Consider the following 11544-nt stretch of genomic DNA (forward strand, 5'->3'; position numbering starts at 1 on the left):
CGTTCGTACCCACATGGACGACAACCAAGGGGTACCGGTTGATCGAAACAAAATTTGAAACAAAACGCTGTTCCATTGAAACGTCAAAACACTGGTGGAAACGGAACGCTGTCCTGTTGTACAGCCCTACTGCGCAGCTCAGGCAGGTGGGCAGGCAGGCTTCAGGGGGGGAAAAAAAAAGATCAGGCTCGCTGCTTTTTTCTTCCCTCCTGTGGAGCCCACCTTCCCAAGCTTCTTCCAGGCTGCCTGGATGGGATGCCTGCACAGCCCCTGAGCCACGGGGAGCCCAGTGCTTCCCTCCGCGGCTGTAGAGTAGGAACTAAAAGTTCTTGGAGGTGTTTTAGTTTGCAGCACCCCAAAGTCATTTGCTGGGTCCCAAAGGCATTTAAGATGCATTACGCTGCCAAATGTGCTGGAATTAATGCATAATACATTGCCGAATGTGCAAACAGCAATGCCATTAAAGCAGTGCAAAAGGCATTTAACCCACTTTAAACCCGCTTTAAAGTGTCATCTACTAATGCCCTTAAGTTCCAGACTGATGCCCTGACGACTAGATCAGCTTTCCTCTCCTACCTTTAACTAAGTCTTATGGAGAGCCAATGAGTAGTGTTTATGGTTACCCCCTCGGGACAGGAATACCAGATGGCTGAATAAGCACCCAAAAAGGGACATTTCTAATAGTAATTACTACCAGGGTAGTGATGGGGAGATAAATGAGAGCAGAGGGTTACTGTTTGCTTGGAAGCCCCTTTTAAACAACTATTTTAGCCCATTTTCTAAAATTTGGCTGATGGAAACACAGCCTTGGTAAAATCGAGAACAGCAGGAGGGAAAACAGGAACTGAAAGGTCAAAGAGTGCAGCTATTTTCAAGCATACAATGGGGAATTTAATAAAATTGTCACATTTTCTTGGAACCTTTTCTTCACCTGCCAGAGATTATGATAACCAGTTTAAATATCAAAAAGGGTCACTGGCTGGAACCCTGAGGGGATTGAAATGCTTGTGTGGAGAAGAAAGATGCCTAATACCTGGAGGGGACAGACTCCTTAGAAAGAGGGATGGAGGAGTAAGGGGCAGACTGACAAGAAAGAAAGAGCTTGGAGCCTATTTGACATGGTTTATTATTGAAGCCAGTGGTACTACATTGATTGGCATTTGATGATGGATTTGGCCCATGTGTTCTTTATAATGGTTGTACACAAAAGCTATGTTAAAAGAATGATATTAAGGAATCAAATCAATCCCACAGGAGATAGGAAATGCTGGACTAAGTTACCCTCCCCCCTGGCAGGCTACAATGCTTGGCTGCAGCACTGAGGACTGCTGGCTCTCTCTGGGGAGCCAGAATTTTTTTTCCGTCAAGTTTTCTTTTTTTTTCCCCAGGATTTTGTGGGCATTGCCTGCTTTTGAGGGCAATGATAGATTTCAGGTTTTTGGTGAACCTGGAGAAATCGTGATTTTGGTAGGTCCTTATAGCTTGGCCATGCTGGTGTGGAAAAAGCACATCTCTGACACCATATCCATTGCTGCTATGAAATATCAGATGCAAAACAAAACAACGTCTCACTGAAAAATATTTAACGTAAGCAAAACTGTATTTTCCCTAGGCTCATTCTTGGAAATGGCTATAATTTTCCAGTGAAGCTCAATCTGAGTCAGTCACCCTGTATGAAAAAAATCATCCCAATTATTTAAAGTTCATCAAAGTTAAAAGTAACTGAAAACAAGGTCTTATTATGGGAAGCCTAGGGCAATCTTAACTGTAGGTAGCTCTATCAGTCTGCCTATAGTAAGAAACGTTTTAACTGTAATGTCACACACATTACCTATCTAGATTGGATCAGGCAGACCCGTACATAAAGTCCACCGAGATCAGCCTGGTCAATGGTCTACCTAAGCTAGGTAGCATGGTTAAAGCATGCCAGTTCTTGAACCAAGAGGCACACAAGGGAGTGTCTTAGGAAGCCTCATGTCTGTCTGCTCTTGACTCCTCAGCCTGAATGACCAGGTAAGTATTTACAGCTGGGTTGACTTAAAGCAGTCTTTGGCACAGATCAAATAAATTATAACAAGATAGCTTAGGAGTCAGGAGATGTCTCAACTGTTCTGCCACTACAACCCTTGCTGAGGCAAAGGGAGCTTTAGTCCTGTGATTCTCAACCCCGGTGCCATGGGTGCTACTCAGTATTAGCACAGTTAGGTGTGCAAACACTTGCACATGATTTATAAGATAAACCCAGAGCTTTCAAATAGAAATTTACAGTGTCAAAAACACTTCTGACCTGTTTTGGTCTTTTTGAGTTCTTTGCAACAGAAGAATCTCTCTATTTTGTGCTGTAGTAAAAAATGAGTGGAAGTTAAGCTCTGGCGTTTTTAAAGGGGTGCCTTGAATCTAAAAAGGGTTGTCTTGAATCTAGAAAGATTGAGAACTACTGCTTTAGTAAGAGCAGGTTTAAGTTTTCCATCTGTTGCCCAGATTATTCCTTTCAAACTGACTGTTCTTTCTGCATTTTCAATAAGCTTCTTGGGCCGGTTCCTTAGCTGGTGCAAATAGACATGCCTTCATTAGATTCAGAAGAAAGATACTACATGATAATGGCTGAGGATCTGGCCTCTTGTTCCAATTGGGAAGGTTGCTTTGACAAGAGGCTGCTGTTATACAGCCTCCTGTTGTGTTGAAAATGTCCATAACCAAGGTGATACCAGACGAAATTAGGTACCTAATTTTAGGCACCTATGTTTAAAACTTGGGTTAAAAGCATAGGGGTTGCTAGATCCTGTTGGACTGGAATCCATCCACTTCAGTCATGAGTGCCTGGTGCCTCCTGCATCTTGGAGTGGGGGCACCTGCAGAAGCCACCGGCCCTGTCAGGAGGGGCACCAGCCCTACTGACAGCACCAGTGTTGGCCATTGGGGGGGAACCAGCTCCATCGAGAGCGGGAGCACATGCACCCTCGTGCTCCCCCTATCAGTTGCCTACGACTTCAGTAGCAACTTCCCAGCAGTGGTCAATACCAGATATTTAACAGGAAAGTGCAAGAAGTCTAGTAAGAGGCTGTTAGGAGTAAACTGTTTCTGGTGACTATCTAATACTCAGAATTTGGCCCATGTTCTCAAGCACAGGGCTCATACATACTAGGGATTCTGCAGTGTCTTTTCTATTGCTTTTGTATGTTGTTTCCCCTTCTTTCTGCAGCATGTATGGAAGGTACAATACAAATCAGTAGCTCCAGGATAAAATCCAAACTTTTTTTAAAGTGTAGAGATTCACTTTGTCTCCTACATGTAGGCAGCTAGTTATGGCACTCAGACTTGATCCAGATCAGAATATAAACTTGATTTAAATGTGTGATTTTTGGGAATTTTCTGCAGCCCCAGGCATGAACAACTAGTTTGTTAAGGAGCTGGATGTGGACTCTTTTAGGATCTCACAGTTCAGATCTGTGCTTTGCCCTGACTTTCTTGGACAATCACTTAATCTCACTGTGTCCTAGTTGCCCTTCTCTAACATGGAGATGATAACAATTTGCAGAGGTGTGGGAAAGATAAATTCATCACTGGTGCTTCTGAAGTATGTGGATATAGCTATGATCTGTCATACTTACCTGAAAGATTGAATAAGAAGCGTGGTTGTGGACAGCCAGGCAAAGAAACACATTTACGGAAATCACTAGTATATGCAAACTGAAAGAAAATCTCCCTAAGAACCTAGGTACATCAGTCATTGGTGGCTTGGTCCTGCGCAGCACTGAGCAAGTTTTTTGCACCTTGAAGACAATGGGACACAAGGGTGCTGAATGCCTGCCAGAATTGGACACTAACATGTCTTCCAGTGACGATGTTTACAGAGTAAGAAAGAGAAGAAGCCGGAACAATGCCACAAGTGACTAATTTGCCCAGGAAGATGATGTCTGAGTAAGCAGCATCAGTCATTTCAAAATTCAGAACTATGAAAAGCCCTTTTTCGTGTGGTTACCTTGAAGGTCACGATGCCCTGAAATGCTGGGAAGGAGTCCCAAGTCTCAGCTATTAGCTTAACCTCAGACTAACGATGATGCATCACTGCTTTAATTTCCATCTTACCTATTTTTAATTTTTCATGAAGCTTGGCCATTGCACCTGTTCTCTGATGTTGACCACAATTGACGCCATTTGATAGAGTGGTGGAATTTTTACGGGGACACTGAAGGTAGAGCTGGCATCATTACTCATAATTATTATTATTACTATTATTATTATTATTTGTATTCTCAAAGAAATAGAGCTGAAGAGATGGAAAGAAGGGGAGGATTTTTTTCTGCTTAATATTTCCATGCATTTTCTGAAAGAATTTAATGGGTGGTTGTTGACGTCAATTGCTATAAAAGGGGAAGATCTTTCAATTCATGAAACCATATGACTATAGAGGTTTCCTGGGGGTCTCTCCTCTATCCTGATTAGGGTCTCTGAAGAATAAATACAGAGAACCTGTACAGAATTTAGAGCTAGTGTGTCACATGGTTGTAGACGTACATAGAAGGCAAGGTAGATTTGCACTAACTGTATTGGAGATGCCTGCCTGACTTCAGACTAGCATGGTTAACTACCTCTCTGTATTCCCATGCAGGTGACAGTATTCCTCAGAAACGTATTTTCATTTTTTGTTTGAAATGTACTTGTCCCTTGATCAGCTCACTTCTGGCTATTGTGTTATTTACCACATAATATTCTTTCCTGGGTAACACTGTCAAATGCAAGTGGCTTTTTAGTGACTGATTTCAGTACTTGTTCATGCTCTTGTATAAAAGCACATTAGTGTAGGAGTGTGTAAGATTCAGATTAGGGATTTGGAAGCAGTTTAGGTGCCCAATACTTGATCTGAAAAAGGTTTATAAGACTCCTTACTAGATTTAGAGATTTGTCCTGCTGAATAGTTGGACTGAAACAGGATCACTTACAAGTTTTGCTTTGTCTGCAAAACCTGGTCTACATATGCATTAATGCACCATTGCTACTGAGCATTAAGTTTACTGCCTCTAATATGAGGTACTACATAACTGTGCACTAGCTAGTGCTAATACATAGTATCAAAGGTATATGGTCGTTTTATGATGTTTAATGTGCAGTACACTACGTCTACTGTGCATTAGTTGGGTTGTTGCCATGATGTGGTAATGTGCAGTAGAGTTAGTCTACTGTGTGTTAAGCGTCTTGTGTAGATGCACCCGCTGACTCCCAAAACTCAATTGGCTCTATTTTAAAGTATTTGAGTTAGTTCCTCTACTGGTATAAATCACTGGAGCTTTACTGATTTAAAATAGTTAAGAATGAAAGTCCTGAAACATCCTCAGTTGTATTTCTCACTTTTCTGTAGCTTTTTTAGATCAGCCTGCTCGGGAACTAGTATTTCCCTTTCATATCCCATTCTTGGTTGCATAATCCTACATGGGAGTAGAACAGATGTCGGAAATAAGACAGCTGCAGAGTTTTCATCTTGTCAGGAGCACTCAGCTTTCAGTGTAAAGACATGTTGCAAAAGCAAATGCCGTGAAAGTGAATGGGGTGCAGACATCACATGGAAATAAATCACACATAGCATCTAGATTTGTCACATTGATTTGGACAGATTTGATTTAATGTACAGAACAAGAAGACTAATGTATCTCTTTAAAACTATCTTGGAAAGCTGTACATGGCAGCATGAGTGAAAGCAGTGCCTGGAGCCTCGTCCAAAATGCAGAGGAGACAGGGTTTTGAGAGAGAGGAGACTGTTTAAGGAGATGGTTCCTAGATGATATCCTAAAATGCAGGGCTAAGGAAGGTCTTCAAGAGTTCATTTAGTTCAACCCACTACATTTTGATATATCTGAACGATTCCTGATAGATATTTGTCTAATCTGTTCTTAAAAACCTCCAATGACTTTTCGCTCAATCTCTCTAGGTAGCCTTTTATTATGTTCCTTATCCTTGTAGTCAATAGTTTTGGGGTTTTTGTGTGTGTGTGGGGGGAGGGGATGTGGTTGGGGTGGTATAAGCAACTTAAAACATTTAGGTTGCAACTTGGAAGGGCTTCCCATTGGTGTAGATAAGTTGTTGAGACTGTGTGGGAAAGAGGGTGGTCCTTTATCCTCCCTCTCTTTCTCTCATCTCCTATTCATGACCAAGGTGTCCTTGGTATTGGCCTATTAATAACCCTAGAACATCCTCCATCCATTTCCGCCTGGTTTCTGGAGTTGGAAAGGGGGGCAGAGGCTGAAAAGGAAAGCTCAAAAGCTATAGCTTGGTTACACAGTTCAGGCAAGGAAACTTTACCTCATTGGTTGTTAAACACATCTCTGATTTCCACTGTCAGTTGAGTCTTGCAGCTCAACAAAACATGCCTTCTGCTTGAAAGCATTAAGGGGGACTCAGTTTACACATTTACCTGACTCATAGTAGCACTGCAGCATGTGTGCTCGGAATACAATTGTGGGCGTACTTATTGGAAATATGAGAGGCTGTTGAAAGAGAAGAATTGGGTGGGAGACATTATTTTTGTATTATACAGCTTTTCTCTCAGGAACATGGACATGTCTATGCTACAATTAAAGGTGAGAAGACAGTGCACCAGACTTCATCGTGAGCTGCACAGGCCCTTCAGCAGCCATGCATACATACTTCAGTTGCTAACCTGAGCTTAAACCAATGTTACTGTGGCTTTGCTACTGCGCTGCCTGAGCTATAATAAAGATGAGCCTAATCATGTAGCAATCACGTGACTGACTGTAGTGTAAATATAACCTCAGCCCTTTGGACACATTCAGTCCTTGGCTTCTCTGTTGAGAAAGTCTCAGAGAGATGCCAACAGTGGCTCTTGTGTTTGAATTTTGTGAATGTAAACACCTGCCTGTCAAGGACTAAAACGAGAGGTGTTGGAAAATATTGCACAAACTGTTCTACCCTTTTATTTCTCATTTCCATGTTTTGTCTAAAACTGGAAGTGACAATACTGAATTTGTGCAATAAAAGATCACATTCTCTGGTCATGTAAAAACCATGGATATGAATGACTGTTACAGCAGGAATTATTTTTGTCCCAAGTTTCACATTATTTTTAGCTTGACTGGAAGCAAGAGAGCATTAGACAGTTTTTAAGCGAGCACTTTCCAGCTTCTTTTTGCAATCCCTTGAGGATCCCATCGCTTAGGTAGGTTAAACTTTTGGAAACTTATAAGAACAAGTCAATGTTTTCCCTTCAATAAATTTCATACATTTCATAGACATTAGGGCTGGAAGGGTCCTCGTGAGATTATTGGGTTCAGCCTCTGTCCCAAAGTGCAGGAAGTCAGCTGAGGTCAGCTGACCCCAGCAAGATAATCATCCAAACACTTTTTGAACGTGTGCAGAGTAGGTGCTTTCACCACTTCTGGGGGGAGTCTATTCCAGAATCTGGAGACTTGGATGGTAAAGAAGTTTTTCCTTATGTCCAGTCTAAAATGGTCTTTCAGCAGTTTGTGACCATTTGACCTTGTCTTGCCTTGGGGTGCCCTGGTGAACAGACATTCTCCCAGTTCCTGATGCACATGCCTTATGTACTTACAGGCTGCCACCAAGTCACCCCTGAGCCTGCGCTTCTCCAGGTTGAAGAGTCCCATGCCTCTCAGCCTTTCCTCATAAGGCTTGCTCTCTTGACCTCCAATCGTACATGTGGCTCTCCTCTGCACTCTTTCCAGCTTCTCCACATCCTTTCAAAAATGTGGAGCCCGTAATTGGTTGCAGTACTAAAGCTGTGGCCTCACCAAGGCTGAGTAAAGCAGGAGGATGACATTTTGGGTCTTGCTTGAGATGCATCGATAGATGCGGCAGCTGGCAAAGCAAATAAAATCCTGGCTTGCATCATGTTGGTGGCTCATATTTATCTTGTAGTTAATCATGACCCCCAAGTCTTTTGGTCATGGTGCTAGTGAGTGTAGCATTGCTGAACCTATGGGTATGATGTGTGTTCTTTCTCTCGAGGTGGAGCACCTTGTATATCTCTATGTTGAATGTCACCAGATTTTGATCTGCTCACCTTGCAAACCTGTCCAGGTCAGCCTGAATAGCTTCCAGCCATACCCATCACAAGTCTGGTACAGTGGCTGGGGTACTCGCTGATGACTTACAAGAGCTGGATATAAGTCTCTGCCCTGCCACAGACTTCCTGAGTTACTTGTCTTAGTTCTGTTGGTGAAAAATAGAAATTGCAGCACTTCTTTACCAGACAGGGATGTCAAGTAGAGGAATACATTAAATTTTTTAGGTGCTCAAGTACTACTGTATTGGAGGCTATAGAAGTACCAGCTAAAAATAGCTGCTCATAAAATGAGTGAAATGGGTTTGAGGCTTTACAGTGTGGCTTGACAGTAAAGCTGACATGTTGGGAAATAAATTCGCTCAGTCACGTCAGAGCCAGGAAATTGTCGCTGTTTGAGAAATATCAGATGAACCTTTCCATTACAGAATGCCCCATTCAGCTTGATTCAGGACTCACAAATCCCAGTGACCACGTTCCACTTTTCAGGTGCGCATCAAGGAAGGTTTGATTTTGGAACTGAAGATGCTAGAAGCCTCCCCAGCAACGAACTGACTGTTTGCTGAATTGAAAGTTGTTCTTTTTCAGATGTAATGAGATTGTGCCAGTCTGCTAACTTGCAGTTTTCAAATTTTGCATCCAATGCAGTGGTGAATGGCTGGTTTTTCATTGTTTCATTTAGCATCCCTACCCATAGCCACATCTGTTGCTATGACAATATATTTGGTAGAGTTAGCACAGAAGAAAAATAAAACAACCTATCCTTATAAAGTCTGAAATATTTTCCTGGTTCCTGGAATGTATTCATGTTAATATGTTAGCACTGATTCTGAGTTCGCTGACCATGGTTTTACACTACCATAGCACCAATAAATTCTACAGGACTGTTCTTTGTACCAGTAAATGCAGAATAAACCCTAAATATCCCCCACCTCTTCCCCTTTTGCTATCTGTGCACCTCATTTTGACTGAGATGGCCCTAGCCTCGTCAAAAGGAAAATTTACCCCATGCACTCTGTGTGCCCTGTTAAGGGCTTTCTCCCTATGCGTACCCTGCAAGAGGCCTATTACTTTGAAGGAAATCAAGAGGGATACACAGGAGGCAAAACCATGATCCTGTGCCATCTTCACACCAGCCTATGGAGAGAAGAGTGAGCTACTTTATGCAAAAATAGAGCTTGGGCAAGACATCATCCCTCTTGAAAATTTCTTTGCATGATTCATTTTCATTACTGGGGGGTCATGGCTAAATGTTCCCCAGCTCTCCCTGTGTCCTTACACCTCTTCATACTTGAAGCCTCATGCTTAAGCATGTTCATTGCAGCTGAGGAGCCCTAGCTTGGTCTTCTTACTAAATGCAATTGGTATAATCTCCCTTAGTGATAACTATGAGCTGATGTCCTTACTACAATGTAGAACATACTATGTCCAGAGTATTTCCAGGCCCAAAGACCAACAGCTACAGATGCTGGTACAACTGGACACTCCCACATGGCAGTATGGTACACTCCTGTCTCAGATGGAGTTGTTCAGTACATTGTGATTTGCAGTATCCTCTTTTTTGGCTTAGATCAATGTCTTTGGGTATAATTTCTCATTCATCCTGTTCCCTGTGACAATTTTCTGAAAAACACTTGAAAGCTGTTCAGCCTGGGAAATCGGCAGCTCTTCTCACTTAGAAAGTGCAATTGGTAATAATCTCAGTACAGCTCCCACTATCGAAAGTGAAGGTGCTAAAGTAACGTTTCCTTTCAGTCAATTGTTACAAACAAAGGCTGCAGACTACAAAATAGATGCCATTGACAAATATACCCAGCACAGGCCTCAAAACTGCCGTATAATTAAAGCAAAGCTCCTTTTGTGATATTCCTAGTCAAGGTCCTTATGCTATTATCTGATGGGTATCTTCATCTCTAACGTGCACTGTATATCTGTGCAAAGCTTTCTGTACTAAAAAAAGGGTTAAAATACTATTGGCAGCAATTTGGCATTTTCTCTGTTCAGAGAGGATGGATCTCCTGATTTTGATCAGAGGAAGATTTTGCATAAAATTCAGTCTGTGCTCCTTGGGTCAAGTTCAGCCTTGGCATCCTGTAACTCAGCTGATTTAATTGGTGTTATGCAAAGGACGGTTTTTATCACATATGTCAGACAGAGATGCTGGGTCAAATGCTGCTGCTAGAAATGGTGGTGAATGCATTAAAGTTAATGGACTGATGCTAACATTCCTGCTACAATCTGTCATAAATATCCAGCAGTGAATCATACTGCATATGACCCTACATTTTGATTTACTATCTGGAGACCCAAATTCTAGAGAAGCATATTGAATTTTAGGGGACTAGCAAGACATACAAACAAAACTATATTTCCATGCATATATTGGCCTTTGACATGAGGGTATGTGAGAGAGCAAAAGCCACTGGACCCGTCACTAGACTTTTGTGCACAAACTCATATTTGCATAGGGATGCCTCACATTTTAATCTGATTCAGGTTCCAGTCTTTCTTCAAAGTTCAGAGGTGCTTGACATTAAAGTATTGGGCCACCTCTGAAAATGAGATCCAGGCCTGAATTTAAACAGCAAACACTCTTCAGATATTGACTGCAGGCAAATGATTTGTGAATGCAATTTGCGGTGTAAGCAACTTTTGTGGAAAGTACATCATTAGCCTGTTTTCCTACCACAAAGCTCTCTTTTCCTTTTCCCATCTCTCACACTTACCAGATTTACAACTATCAAGGCCCGTACTAGTCATGATTTCCAAGAACAATGTATGTTGAGTATTTAGGAGATGCCACAGCATTTTCAGTTTGGGAGAAACCACAGATTTCTGAAAACAAAACTGCAATTTATGCTAAAATCTTCCTGATCATCAAATCCTTTTCCTTAAGATGGTTAGCAAGCTTTTTTTGTTTTTGCTTTTTTTTAATGGCTTAGGCTGACTTCCCTTTCAAGAGCTTTTATCTTAGAGATCGTAGATGTAACTCCTTGGATATGGTCATGTTGTACACAAGTGCTTGAACAGTGAAAAATGGATTTACAAATATTTGCAGGTGGAATTCACCTTTGTGCCAAGGGTAAATGCAAAGCCTATGAACTTCTTAAATCCTACCTAAGTCCCTTTTAAGCTTTCAAAATAGGATTCAGCTGGTGTATAGATCTTGAACTGTCTCTCTGAACAAAGTGAATATCACCCTTTTTATATGAAAGCATCAAGTTCTTACGATTACATATGATTATGTTATATGTTATTCACACTTGTATGACTTGATGCTGGATATTTATGACAGATTGTAGCAGGAATGTTTGTTCTGGTAAGTGTATTATTTTTATTTTTCTCCTTTTTTTTACAAAGCTACATTTTGCTCTTCAGGGAGAATAAACTATATATACGGAAACAGAGACACAATACACACACACACACACACACACACACACACACACACACTCATTCAAGTATCTAAAAATTTGTAATATATTTGCGTAGCCTTAATGATAAATTCA

Source organism: Gavialis gangeticus, unplaced genomic scaffold (genome assembly GCF_001723915.1).
Source record: "Gavialis gangeticus isolate Ggan-Ray unplaced genomic scaffold, GavGan_comp1, whole genome shotgun sequence".
Lineage (NCBI taxonomy): Eukaryota > Metazoa > Chordata > Crocodylia > Gavialidae > Gavialis > Gavialis gangeticus.